Source organism: Macaca thibetana, chromosome 1, assembly GCF_024542745.1.
Source record: "Macaca thibetana thibetana isolate TM-01 chromosome 1, ASM2454274v1, whole genome shotgun sequence".
NCBI classification, from domain to species: domain Eukaryota; kingdom Metazoa; phylum Chordata; class Mammalia; order Primates; family Cercopithecidae; genus Macaca; species Macaca thibetana.
Window position 1 is genome coordinate 121824887 of NC_065578.1, and position 13889 is coordinate 121838775.

Consider the following 13889-nt stretch of genomic DNA (forward strand, 5'->3'; position numbering starts at 1 on the left):
ATCTGGGAGGTGGAGGTTGCAGTAAGCCAAAATTGTGCCACTGCACTCCAGCCTGGGCCACAGAGTCAGACTCCATTTCAGAAAAAAGAAAATAAAAGAAAAGACTGCATCTCAGTATGTTGCCCAGGCTGCACTTGGACTCTTGAATTCAAGCCATCCTCCTGCCTAAGCGTTTTGAGTAGCTGGGACTACAGGCACACACTATCATGCCCAATAATTTTGTCTTAGGTTTCTGTTTTTGTTTTTTGTTTTTTTTTTGAGCCGGAGTCTCGCTCTGTCACCCGGGCTGGAGTGCAGTGGCCGGATCTCAGCTCACTGCAAGCTCTGCCTCCCGGGTTTACGCCATTCTCCTGCCTCAGCCTCCCGAGTAGCTGGGACTACAGGCGCCGCCACCTCGCCCGGCTAGTTTTTTGTATTTTTTAGTAGAGACGGGGTTTCACCGTGTTAGCCAGGATGGTCTCGATCTCCTGATCTTGTGATCCGCCCACCTCGGCCTCCCAAAGTGCTGGGATTACAGGCTTGAGCCACCGTGCCCGGCCTAATTTTGTCTTAGGTTTCTAAGCAGTCCCAACACTGCACAGTAGCTCTTCAATGTATTTTGAGTGAATGATTTAAAACAAGCTTGGTGTTGATTTTATTGCTACTATTTATATTTACATATGTAATATTTATATTATATGCTTTTTATATATTTATATGTGTGTATGTATATAATTGGCACCAACTTAGCATTGCTGTGCTTAAGTGCCTGCGATGTATCTCAAATGAATAGGCCTGAGGAGAGAAGCTGGTGTTATTAGCGCTGACCCTGCATCACTAATCCTGATTTACCCCTTTCTTTCACTCACCCTGAGCACATCAATTTATTTGGCGAAAGAGTTTACACTTTAACATCTCACTGAAATAGCTCATTCCAAAGAAAGAGCTAATTCTAACCTCTCACAAGTGCTTGAACATTTGCATAAGGGAAATTTCACTGTGTGAGTTTCACCCAACACCACCTGTGCTCCAGCTCCTGCTACTCTACTGCTCATACTGCGGAACTCCACAGGTGGAGTACAAGATGGAGGATGCAGGGTGCAGTGCGCAGAGGCATCCTCCTCAGAGAGAGTTTTATTTGCAGTAAATTCAGTGTGCAACAGGCAAAGCAACGAGGAGTCAAGGTGAGGCAGGAGAACAGCAGAGGGAAGTGCAAGTTGGATAAAGGGTGAACTGAGTAGGAGCAGAAGCAGGATAAAGAGGTGGGTAAGCCTAGAAGAAAACCTAGGCAATACCATTCAGGACATAGGCATGGGCAAGGACTTCATATCTAAAACACCAAAAGCAATGGCAACAAAAACCGAAACTGACAAATGGGATCTAATTAAACTAAAGGACTTCTGCACAGCAAGAGAAACTACCATCAGAGTGAACAGGCAACCTACAGAATGGGAGAAAATTTTTGCAATCTTCTCATCTGACAAAGGGCTAATATCCAGAAACTACAAAGAACTCAAACAAACTTACAAGAAAAAAACAAACAACCCTATCAAAAAGTGGGCAAAGGATATAAACAGACACTTCTCAAAAGAAGACATTTATGCAGCCAACAGACACAAGAAAAAATCCTCATTATGACTGGCCACCAGAGAAATGCAAATCAAAACCACAATGAGATACCATCTCACAGCAGTTAGAATGGTGATCATTAAAAAGTCAGGAAACAACAGGTGCTGGAGAGGATGTGGAGAAATAGGAACACTTTTACACTGTTGGTGGGACTGTAAACTAGTTCAACCATGTGGAAGACAGTGTGACAATTCCTCAAGGATCTAGAACTAGAAATACCATTTGACACAGCCATCCCATTACTGGGTATATACCCAAAGGATTATAAATCATGCTGCCATAAAGACACATGCACACATATGTTTATTGTGGCACTATTCACAATAGCAAAGACTTGGAACCAACCCAAATGTCCATCAGTGATAGACTGGATTAAGAAAATGTGGCGCATATACACCATGGAATACTATGCAGTCATAAAAAAGGATGAGTTCGCCGGGCGCGGTGGCTCAAGCCTGTAATCCCAGCACTTTGGGAGGCCGAGACGGGTGGATCACGAGGTCAGGAGAGAGACCATCCTGGCTAACACGGTGAAACCCCGTCTCTACCAAAAAAGACAAAAAACTAGCCGGGTGAGGTGGCGTGCGCCTGTAGTCCCAGCTACCCGGGAGGCTGAGGCAGGAGAATGGCGGGAACCCGGGAGGCGGAGCTTGCAGTGAGCTGAGATCCGGCCACTGCACTCCAGCCTGGGCGACAGAGCGAGACTCCGTCTCAAAAAAAAAAAAAAAAAAAAAAAAAAAAGGATGAGTTCATGTCCTTTGTTAGGGACATGGATGAAGCTGGAAACCATCATTCTCGGCAAACTATCGCAAGGACAAAAAACCAAACACCACATGTTCTCATTCATAGGTGGGAATTGAACAATGAGAACACTTGGACACAGGAAGGGGAACATCACACACTGGGGCCTGTCGTGGGGTGGGGGGAGGGGGGAGGGATAGCATTAGGAGATATACCTACTGTAAATGACGAGTTAATGGGTGCAGCACATCAGCATGGCACATGTATACATATGCAACAAACCTGCACGTTGTGCACATGTACCCTAGAACCTAAAGTATAAAATAAAAAAGAGATGGCTGAGCAAGAAGCAAGATAAGCAGAAGTTGAGCAGCAAAAACAAAAGTGAGATGGAGTAGTGCGTAAAAGCTTATGGTTGGCAGGATCCAGAGCAAACCAGTAAGGGGCAGCTCCTCAGAGACAGGCATGGGTATGAGAGAAAAAGTAGCCTTAAAATGACCCCATATGATAATCAGCTCATTAAAGCTAATGCATATGGACCACATATCACGGGTGTACTTAAAATTATGGGATGGAGGTGACCCGGAAGCACACCGGGGCCAAATAACTAAGCAACCCACCTATCAATCAGAAGGCACATGCTGGGTAGAGATTAGGCAGCTCCAGGAACAGGAGAAAAACAAAACAAAACAAACAAACAAAAAAAACCATATAAAATACCCAAAGCCCAAAGTTCACCAAACTGACGCTGATCTCATTTTGCAGAAGTTATCCCATTCTCCCCTCTCTGAGACTGTTACTGTGCTCAATAAGTCTCTTGCTGCTTTGCTATGTGTGTGCGTGTCACGTCCAATTCTTTGTTCCAGACACCAAGAACCTGGGACTTCACAACACCAGCCGGTAACAAAGATATGTAAGCTTGGGAGGGAGGAAAGAAAGAAGGGAGCAAGAGGAGATTCAGACATGAGATGCATTCACCCTATGAGGTGAACCCCGGTCTCCAGCGTGGGAGTTGACAATTCTATTACTGAACCAGCAATGCTCCATGTGGTATAACCTCTCATTTTTGTTTGTTTGTTTGTTTTGCTTTGTTTTTTTTTTAAAGGAGAATCTCTAGTGCTACAGGCAGGCATGAGGGGACAGGGAGGGTGGAGGTGGGAAAGTTCTGTAATAGGCTTACACAGATGTCTTTGGAAAACAGAGCTAACAAAGCAACAGGCACTTGAAGCAAAGGCCTGCCCTAAACCTTCCACTGTGTGCCAAGGGAAGACATTTTGGAGTTTCTCTCTTGTATAGATCTCTGTAAGGCACAAAAGTTTGGATGACAGTCATTTTGATTCTTAGACTTTACTAGATACTCCAAAGACACATCTGAGGAGAAAAGCTCTGGGTCCGTGGGATGACTGTGCCACTCGACACAGCCTCCTGGAGTGGCCAAAGAGAGTGTGGTTAAGAAAAGAAATATTGGAGTGAATTTTCACTCACTTCCACTTTTGTAGTTTTCTTAAAAGCATGAGTTTAGAAACAAGATACTTGGCTTTTTCAAATGACTCGAAAGAGGTGTAGATGAAGAGAAGCTCGATCATCCCACAGATCTTCCGGAGTAACCTGGACACATCCCTAAATCTCCAGTTCCTGGGTCCTTGAAAGCCGGTTTGTCTCAAGGTTGGGAGGAAAGGGTTTGGAAAGCACCAAGTCAGGGGTTGGCAAAAAGATTACCTCATCAGTGAGGAAATGAAATTTCCAGAAGTTTTCCCCAGATCTGGGACCAGAGACAAAGGCCTGGGTGAATTTCCTATGCAAACTAAGGAAAAGGGAAGCCTGTGGAGGGATATCCATGTAGAGATGAAGGACGCGGGGCAGACAGTCTCACGCAGAGGTGTGCCCAAACACTTAGTTACTTAAGCTCGTCAACCACCTTGTCATCAGTGCCTTCCGTGGGTCCATCGGTCTTCCGGGAGGGATTCTGTGTTCCTGGTATTGTGTGTCAATAGGTGTTAGCCTAATATTTGTATTTTTAATGAGAGAAAACAAACTACAGAATTGGTGAGTTTTGCTTTTTTTCTGGTTTTGCTTTATACCGCTTGGATGCTCCTTCCAAAGGATTCTGATCTGAGGGGCATTGGGGTGTGACTATGGTAGACAAGGAATGGTTAATTCTCATCCAAAAATCTTTGGCGGATTCCCTTGCTCTCCCGCTCCCCAGTCCAACAGTAGTTTAAAACAGAAGATCGACATTTGGAGAGTTATTTTTCTCTGCATTCTAAAGATAAACTTGACTTATTCAATTCCAAAAGTTTCCTTATTCTGAGGTTGTCTTTCTATATTTTGAGTATAAATCCATGGTCATACTATGTTGGACCCACCAAGGTTCTTCTCTTCCCTTGTTTATTTGTAAAGTCTCTTTGTAATCTCAGAATTTCCTGAGTAAACTGGGAACTGTTATACATAATTCTGTGTTTTTGAGCATTCTTTGTAAACAGGAATCAGGATTGGGGGTGGGGAAGGAGGGAGGAGTAGGAGTGCTGATTTGTGGAATGGAAAATCATACATTATTTCTGTGATGGCGCAAAGGTTTTAAAAACTCTTAGCGTCCCCAGATTTCCCCTTATACTGTTTGCTGAAGAAAATTATGTCCTTGACTCACTTCCTTACCCTCTCCTGGCAAGGGAAAGGGTCCCTTCCTGCCTCAGGGTCTCTGTCCTCCTGGGGTTAAGAGACGTGCATCCAACTCCCTCTCCAAGTGCTGGAGAGGAGGCTAGGTCTTTCCCACGGGCTGGGGGCCTTGCTGTCCCAAGGAAGACCGGGGAGGAAGAGGAGACAGAGGCGGAAGAGGAAGCCGGCTGAGATGTGTGAAGCAGCTCTTGGCCACAGCGGTAGGGAGAGGGAGCGCGGGACCCAGGAGCCTCCATGCGGAGCCAGGCCTCAGGAGCAGCCGCCGTGTTCCTGGAAGGGGTGTCTCCCTCCATCTTGTCTCCAAAGACTGTAGGGAAACCTTCTTACCCGGTGGGAAAGACACGTCTCCCATGCTTTCCCACCGCGGACGCCTTGTGTCCCTTTTCCTGCAAGTGTCTGACCGCCAGCCTGAGGGGCCTGGGGTTGCAGCAGTTCCACACTGGGTGGAGGCTGCCTGCTCGCAAGCCAAGAGCCGCGCTGGGAGGCCGGAGTCGGGAAGTCGTGTGCAGGCCTGAAGGAGACCCAAGCTCTGGGTCGGGCTTTTTTTTTTTTTTTTTTTTTTTTTTTTTTTTTTTTTTGCCAATAGCCAAATTCAGGGTGTAAAACACAGAGAGCTCACATCTGACTGTTCGTGAGCTTCAGTGAGAACAACAAAAACGGCCCTCCAGATCCCTAGGAGGGCAGCGAAGGGTCTCTGGCTGCGACATCCGCGTTGGCGGTGAGCCAAGACATGTCAGAAGAGAGTGTGAACCCAGCCCCCGGGTAGCATGAACACCACCGCAGACTAGGGCTCGGCGTGTGGGGAAATCGCAGGGGTCAGCGCAGCCGGAGTGCAGTGGACTACCCTTGTTCAGGGAGAACCCCCTTCCTGATTATGGTCGGTCCCCCACCAGGTAAGGGGAGAAGAGAGACAGCACAGCCTCCTCTCCCCTAGCCGGACGCTCAGAGTCACCACCTTCCCCTCTGCTTGCCCGTCACCATTCTTCCAAACCCCTCTCTGCCAAAGATTCCACCGGCAGTCACCCACAGGACAACCCAGGCCTCCTTTCAGCAGCGGCTCCCGACTCGGACTCGCAGCCACCGGGCCCTCTCACCCCCGCGGTTCTGCGGGCGGCCTCTGCTGAGTCTGTGCACTTCACCTCCCTGGCTCCCGCTCTCCTCTGAGCTTACAGTGAACACGGGGTTCGTCCCAACCCTTCTTGGGAGTACTGAATGGAAAAGGGGGAGCGTGCGCAGTTGCTTGGTAGAGTGTGACAGACACTGCGGGATTTGACCGTGGTACCATCGCTTTGACGTCGTAGTGATTTTTACACCTGCCTTCTGCTTAGGGCACCAGCCACACTTTTCCATTTGTGTCGACTCCACCTGCTGTCTTTGTTGGAACATCGCTCCCCTCTACAGCTAAATCAACAAACTGGCGGTCCTGGAGGACCTCACCCGCCGCTCACGCCCCTCCCAACCTCGCGGACATCTCCGGTCGCCTCTTCCTAAGGCCTAAGAAGCACAACTACTAACGGAGGTGAGGAGGCTCAGCTGACCGATTGTGTCAGCTGACAATGTGTGGCACGCACAAACGCCACAGCTTGGCTTAGCCTCTCTCTTAGTTATTTGCAGCTCAGCCCAATCGGCGCCTCCAGGACGGCGGAGGCGGCAAAGACGGTGGGCTTCTTGGGTGCAGCTCCACCAGGGCAGGCATCCCTGCACGGCGGTGTACACCCGAGGGAGACGCTCTCTAAAGCCCCTTCTGCGGATGACGGACACGGAGATAAATAAGAGCGGTGTGTCATGAGAGGCCGTCCACCAGGACTTGCCCTCCTTCACCAGGGTTTGCACCTCGCAGCGGAGACTGTTCTGCCTCTGGCCCTTGGAGCAAGCCGGCTGACAGCGGAGTAAAAAAAGATTCCTGCGGGTGGGCGGTCAGTGCAAAACAATTCCCTGACCAGTAATCGCACCGCGGGTGCGGTGGTGGAAGAGCTGAATCCTAACCACTAGACAAGCAGGGGCGCACGGAAGGGACTTTTTCAAACTTCTTGCCATATTAGTGATTGTTTCCCTGTGCGCTGGGAGGACTTGGGATTTGTGGGGGTCGTTGGTCGCTCCTGCAGTCGTCTCACAAGGCTTTTCCCTCCTTCCTTTCTCCAAAAGAGAAGCCCGCAGGCGACGCACCCAGCACTCAGCGAGGCCCGCCAAGGCCACGAGTCCCGAGTCCTGGAGCGAGTTGCAGCGTCCCGGCGGCATCTGACCACTGACCTAGAGATGTGCCTTTGCGAAGCGGCAGCGGGTGGAGAAACAGTCAGAGTTCCCTCTGACGCTGGAGTTTTTTCCTCAGATCCAAGATCCAATTGGGCGCCAATTCGTGATTTCCCGTCAGCCAAGTGCGTGGGCATTGATCTATAGGCGAGATCTCCACCGTGGAATGGCTACTGCGGGGTGAGGGAGGGGCCTTCCGGTGTCCCCAGACACCCAGGCCTGGCAGGACAGGTAGGGGAAACCAGCTACTCACTTTGGTCCTGTCCAGAAGGGATCCCTTTCTGATGGGAAAGAAAGGCGGCGAGTTCTGTCCTGTTGAGTAAGCGGAAGAGAGATCAAAGGGAAGAGAAGAAAAATCCTGTGAGGTTTCAGGATCTAAAATTAACATGAAGTCGACATAACCTCCTCTGGAGGCTGGCGTGGTGAGTCCAGTCCCTATCTTCAGTTTGTCAAAGTGGACAAAGCCAACGACAATGGCCAGTACCAGCTACTAGGAATCCTCAGTCTTTCTAGTTGGTGGTACTGGAGCTTCCCTATCCAGGATTTCAAGGGATTTCTAGGGTACCACTAAACAGCTTTTGTTGTTCCATCTGCTCTTATTTGAAGAAAGGGCCGATCTGTTGAGAAGCACATAGGAAAACCATTTCAGTAAGAGTATAGCAACTGTTGCTGAGACTGTCACATTCCCCCTCCTCCTCCTCCCTCTTCCTAGAAATGTGCAATGAAAATTAATCCCCATGATGGGCCGGTTGTGCTTTCAATGCACAGTTGGCAGAACCTAAGGGAATTCTAGGATTCTCTGGGATGAATATTTGAAGTATAACACAGTCATGTTTATTCACACTTGCATTCCAAAAACACATTGGACAAACACATCCAGTTCACCTGTGCCAGACTTACAAAGATGGGAAAAGAAGGACTACATACAAACAAGTGAAAGACGTAATCGAATGGCTTTTAAACATCTGCTGTTTCCACTGAAGGTCTTCTTCTCTGGATACACCTACCCGTGTCTTCTCTTTCTCCAAATCAGACATTCAAGTGCCAGACCCTGAAATCAGTTTTCTGGTTCCAGCTTGTTCTTCCCCATTCTGTCTCGCTGCCCCTCCACTCTCTTCTTTCATATGCAGGAAAGGTCAGCTCTCCCTCACTTTCTAATTTGCAATATCCCACTCAAAGAATGCAATGACCAGCATCAAAAATTAGACACCATCCATGGGACTCCTCTGTCTTAGTTGGAGCTTCTATAACAATGTACCATAAATTAGGTGGCTCATCCACAACAGACATTTCTCACAGTTATGGAGTTTGGAAGTCTAAGATCAAGGTGCCAGCATGGTAGGATTAGGGTGAGGAACCTCTTCCTGGTCGTAGACTGCCATCTTCCCACTGTATCTTCAGGTGGCTGAAAGAGGGGGAGAGAGCTCTCTAGTGTCCCTCTTATAGGGGCACTAATCCCACTCAGGAGGACTCCACCCTCTGTATCAAATTATCTCCCAAAGGCCCCTTGTACTAATTTTAACACATTTCCTGGAGTGGGTGGGGGAAGGTCAGGGTTTCAACCAAGGCATTTTGGGGGGACACAAACATTAGGTCTCCTGTGATCTTTCTAGAAGAAGAAGAAATTAAAACTGACCCAAAGCTTCAAAATAAAGAAAACTTTTTCTAAGATTTTGAAAGGCCTGAAACATAAGCTTCCTCCCAACCCACCCAATCACTAAAATCTGGACTCTGTGCTGAGTGTTGTGGACTTTTTGTGTGTTCATCCTCCCTGCAGGCAACTGAAGATTTATTCTCTCCAGAGGGTAGAAGAGAAGATCTATTGGGAGAACCCACCCCCAATATTTCAATGTAGGTTCTTTCTATTTTCCATAAGTGTCAGCTGACTGAGAAATAAAGAGAGACAGTACGAAGAGAGGAATTTTACAGCTGGGCCACCAGGAGTGACATCACATATTGGTAGGACCGTGATCCCTGCCTGAGTCTCAGACCAGCAAGTTTTTAATCAAGGGTTTCAAAAGGGGAGGGGGTATAAGAATGGAGAGTAGCTACAAAGATCACATGCTTCAAAGGGCAAAGAGCAGAACCACTGATAAGGGTGTAACAAAGTTCACATGCTTCTGAGGGAACAGGGCAAAGGGCACAAGCAGAACCACTGATAAGGGTCCAACAAAGATCACAGGGCAAAGGGCAAAAGCAGAACCACTGATAGGGGTCTATGTTCAGTGGTGCATGTATTGTCTTGATAAACATCTTAAACAACAGAAAAAAGGGTTCCAGAGGAGAGAATCGGTCTGACCACAAATTTACCAGGGCTGAGTTTTCCCCCACCCTAGTAAGCCTGAGGGTTCTGCAGGAGACCAGGGCTTATCTCAGTCCTTATCTCAACTGCACAAGACAGACATTCCCAGAGTGGCCATTCAAAGACCTCTCCCCAGGGACGCATCCTTTTCCCAGGGTATTAATGTTAATACTCCTTGTTAGGAAAAGAATTTAGCGATAACTTGCCTACTTGCATGTCCGTTTATAGGCCCACTGCAAGAAGGAAAATATGGCTCTTTTTGCCCAATCCCACAGGCAGTCAGACCTTATGGTTGTCTTCCCTTGTTCCACAAAAATCACTATTATTCTGTTCTTTTTCAAGATGCATTGATTTCATAGTGTTCAAACACACACGTCTTACAATCAATTTGTACAATTAACACAGTTATCACAGTGGTCCTGAGGTGACGCACATCCTAAGCTTATGAAGATAACAGGATTAAGAGATGAAAGTAAAGACAGGCACAAGAAATTATAAAAGTATTATTTGAGAACTGATAAATGTCCATATTAAGATAAAATCTTCACAACTTATGTTGCTCTGCTGCAGCTCCAGCCAGTCCTTCTGTTTCGGGTCCCTGACTTCTGGTAACAAGGATCCTTGGCCCCAAGGGGGGCAATCAGCATAGATGAGCGAAGACTTGCATCCCACACTGAAATGAAAGGGATGAAGTGACAGCATATCTTGATCTATGTGATGGTTACATGAGTTATGACCTATTTCAAAGCTTATTATGCTGTGTGAAAAAGAACAAAACCAGAAGACTTGCACAACCTGACATTCAGACTCACTCTAAGCTGTTATAAACAAGGCAGTGTGCAAGCGGCATTGGGAGACACAAATACTTCAACAGACTGACTTGGGAGACCTGAAACTGACCCACAGCTATAAGGTTCATAGGTTTTTCATTTGTTTTTAAATTTCTTTTTGTTTTCTGAGAAAGGATCTCACTCTGTCATCCAGGCTGGAGTGCAGTGGCCAGATCTCAGCTCACTGCAAGCTCTGCTTCCCACACTAAAGTGATCCTCCTGCCTCAGCCTCCTAAGTAGCTCATACTACAGGTGCATTTAAGTACTCATGAGGTTTTGCCATGTTGCCCAGACTGGTCTTCAACTCCTGGACTCAAGAGATCCACTGGCCTCAGTCTCTCACAGTGCTGGGATTATAGACATGAGCCACCATGACTGGTCACTGGTTTTCAATACAAGCCATTCAATGGGGCAAAGGAAATAGTGTATTTACAATATTAAGAAGTTTTCTGGTGATCAGGACATTAGCAGATGCTAAGCTTGCTGTGGTCAGGAGATGAATTTGATATGCCATAGATTTAGAAATTAAAACAAAACCAGAAAGTTATTGGAAGAGAATGTAGCAGAATACATTTCTGCCTTAAGAGACAACAGGAAAAAATAAAGCAAAGTAGAATTTCACCAAAGTTATCAACCTCTGCTCATCAAGAATCACCATGAGAAAGTGAGAAGGTGAGCCAGAGACTGGGAGAAGATAATTGCACTATGTTTACCTGAAAAACAAAACAAAACAAAACAAAAAAAACCTCAAATCTTGAATGTAGAGAGTACTTTTTAGAAATCAGTAATAAAAAGCCAACCCAATTGAATTAGGGAAATTGCTTCGATAGCCTCTCTTTGCAAAGAAGGATTGCTAAATGGTGAAAGGCATTAGTAAATTTGCTCAACAGCATTACTCATTAAAGGAAACACAAACTGAAGCCACGACGTGGTACCATTTTACATCCACCAGAACGGGTGTATTTAAAAGACAGTAAACACCACATGCTGTCAAGGGTGTGCAGCCAGTGGAACTCTCCTTGCTGGTGAGAAACCATTCTGGAAGAAACCATTTGGCCATTTCTAATAAAGTAAACATTACACCTACCCTATGACCCAACAATTCCAGTACTTGGTATTCCTCAAGGGAAATGAACGCATGTGTCCACAAAAAGACTCATGCAAGAAGAATCTTCGTTCATCTTGTCCAGCAAGTGGAATGTGTTTCTTATCAGCAGGAGTAGAAGTTGGAACACTTCTGGTCACAGTCTTTTGGTATCAGAGTCACCAAGGAAAATACAATGTAATCAAGCACTTGACGGAAGAACAACGCATTATTCACACAGAGAGGAGACAGAGCGGGGTATGGGCTCCGCTTCAGTCGTGGGCGTTGGTTCCCCATGGCCAGCAGGTCCCTCCATTTGGCCTGCACACACAGCCTCTTGAGAAGCAGAAGAAAGGGTCCTGCCCCCTCCCCTCAGCGGGGGGCGGAGGGGTGGGAGCAGATACAACAGCTGACCAGGTGCCAGTTGATGCACATGTTTAAGTGGAACAAAGGGGTACACACTAAGTCTGATCCAGGAAAGATACTCCCACACAAGGAGGTGAGTCCAGCACAGGCTGTGAAGACTCCTTGTCTCTTGGGAAGGAAGTGCTCCAGGCCCAAGGCCCATTTCCACCAGGCAGAGTGGAGGTGGAAAGACTCCTGGCACGAGATTGTCTTTCCCCACACTTTCCTGTTGGCATACAAACTTGGCCATGGGCTCGGAGACAAGCCACTGTAGGCCACAACAAACAGTTTCGAGTTTAAAGTCATTAAAAGCTTGTCATTTCGTGTGTAACAGCCCCAGTGACTGGAAAACAGGTTCTGATCACACCATTACCTTCATGTAAGCCACCACCAACAAGGCTGATTGGGTTATTTGCTCTGTGAGGCTCAGAGACAGGACGGTGCAAGTCCAGGGTTTCCCTTGGACTCCTCCCCAGGTTGATGAAGCTGTCAGGTGAGGTCTCTTTTCCTTCCCCTGACCTGCTCCCAGTAACCGGAAAAACAGTTCTGAGCACACCATTGCCTCCTTGTAAGCCACCAACAGGGCTGAGTGTGTTATTTGCTGTGTGAGTCTCAGAAACAGGACAGAGCACGTCCAGGGCTTCCAGCAAAAGGGTACAGCTGACTACCTGGCCAAACAACGCTGCCATGACTCGGATTCGAACCGAGGTTGCTGCGGCCACAACGCAGAGTACTAACCACTATACGATCATGGCGAGCCACAGGCCAAGTGGTGATGTCTGATTTTGCTCTAGTATCTTTGACGTCAATAGATTTTGATTATTAGGTAGATTTCTTCCCAGACAGCCACAGGTGGCTCGCGCTTTTCTTTCTTGCCGCTCTGCTTTTCCCTCCCTTCCTCCCAATCCTCATACGTGATGAGAACAATTCTCATCTCTTCCACTCCAACCTGGGCCTCCCTGCACCAGCCTCTCTCGGGGTGTCTCTCTGTCCTCGTCCGCACCTCCTCTGCTTCTCTCCCGCCTCTCCGTATTTCTACTTTTCACCCTTCCTTTCTCCCGCCCCACCGAGGGAAGCCGAGGTGAGAGAGGGGAGCGCAAGCAGCGTAGAGAGTCAGGTGAACGCGGAGCCAAGAACGGGAAGAGCCATCACTAGAGCCCACGGGGCGTTCTGCTTGCTTCCCTTGGGACCGACGCGCTCAGGCCCAGGGAGTCGCCAAGCCGGGCGTTTGCTGGGATGCCGGGTCTGACGCCTGCGAGGGGCAGGACGGGGCGAAGGCCATTCCGCTGCCCTTCCAGTTTCAGAATCACCCAATGTACGGGTTTCAACCGTAGCCGGCAAGATGCGCCTCTCCGGCTTTCCGAGGCTTTGGAGCCTGCACAATTTTCTACAAAAGGCGATGGCTCCACCTGACATTGGATGGGCGCTTGCTCTGCGTGGTGATACCAGAGCGACAGCCAACTGTTCCTGTGTCGCAGTCGGGTGGTGCACTTGCTTCCAAGTCTGGAGGTGGGTGGTTCGAGCCTGTTCTGTGGAACGTTTCCTGCATTTTAAAAATGCTTAAACCGCTGGCAACTTTCTTCTATCCAGCACATGATCTCATGGAAAGGCAGAGCGAGACCAACTTTACCCTCCTCTCCTCTGTGTCTCGAGTACGACATGAGGACGTAAATCAAGGTCCGCTAGGATTCTGGGATCTCTCTCTCTCTCTCTCTCTCTCTCTCTCCCCCTCTCTCTCTCTCGACGGAGTCTCGCTCTGTTTCCAGGCTGGAGTGCAGTTGCCAGATGTCGGCTCTGACTCTCTTGTTCAAGCAATTCTCCTGCCTCAGCCTCGGAAGTAGCTGGGCTTATAGGCACGCGCCACCACGCCCAGCTAATTTTTCTATTTTAAGTAGAGACGGGCTTCACCATGTTGGCCAGGGTGGTCTCCATCTCCTGACCTCGTGATTCGCCCGCCTCTGCCTCCCAAAGTGCTGGAATTACAGGCGTGAAC

The 13889-nt window shown here is 48.1% G+C and overlaps 1 protein-coding gene and 1 non-coding gene across 2 annotated transcripts in view; one reads left to right on the top strand and one right to left on the bottom strand.

The window, feature by feature from the left end:
* LOC126952281 (neuroblastoma breakpoint family member 6-like protein) overlaps positions 1-13889 on the top strand; it is a 142231-nt gene that overhangs the window by 49294 nt on the left and 79048 nt on the right. The window lies entirely within an intron of this gene.
* On the bottom strand, positions 12580-12651 carry TRNAH-GUG (transfer RNA histidin (anticodon GUG)). The gene has a single exon. It is a non-coding gene; the product is annotated as a tRNA-His (tRNA).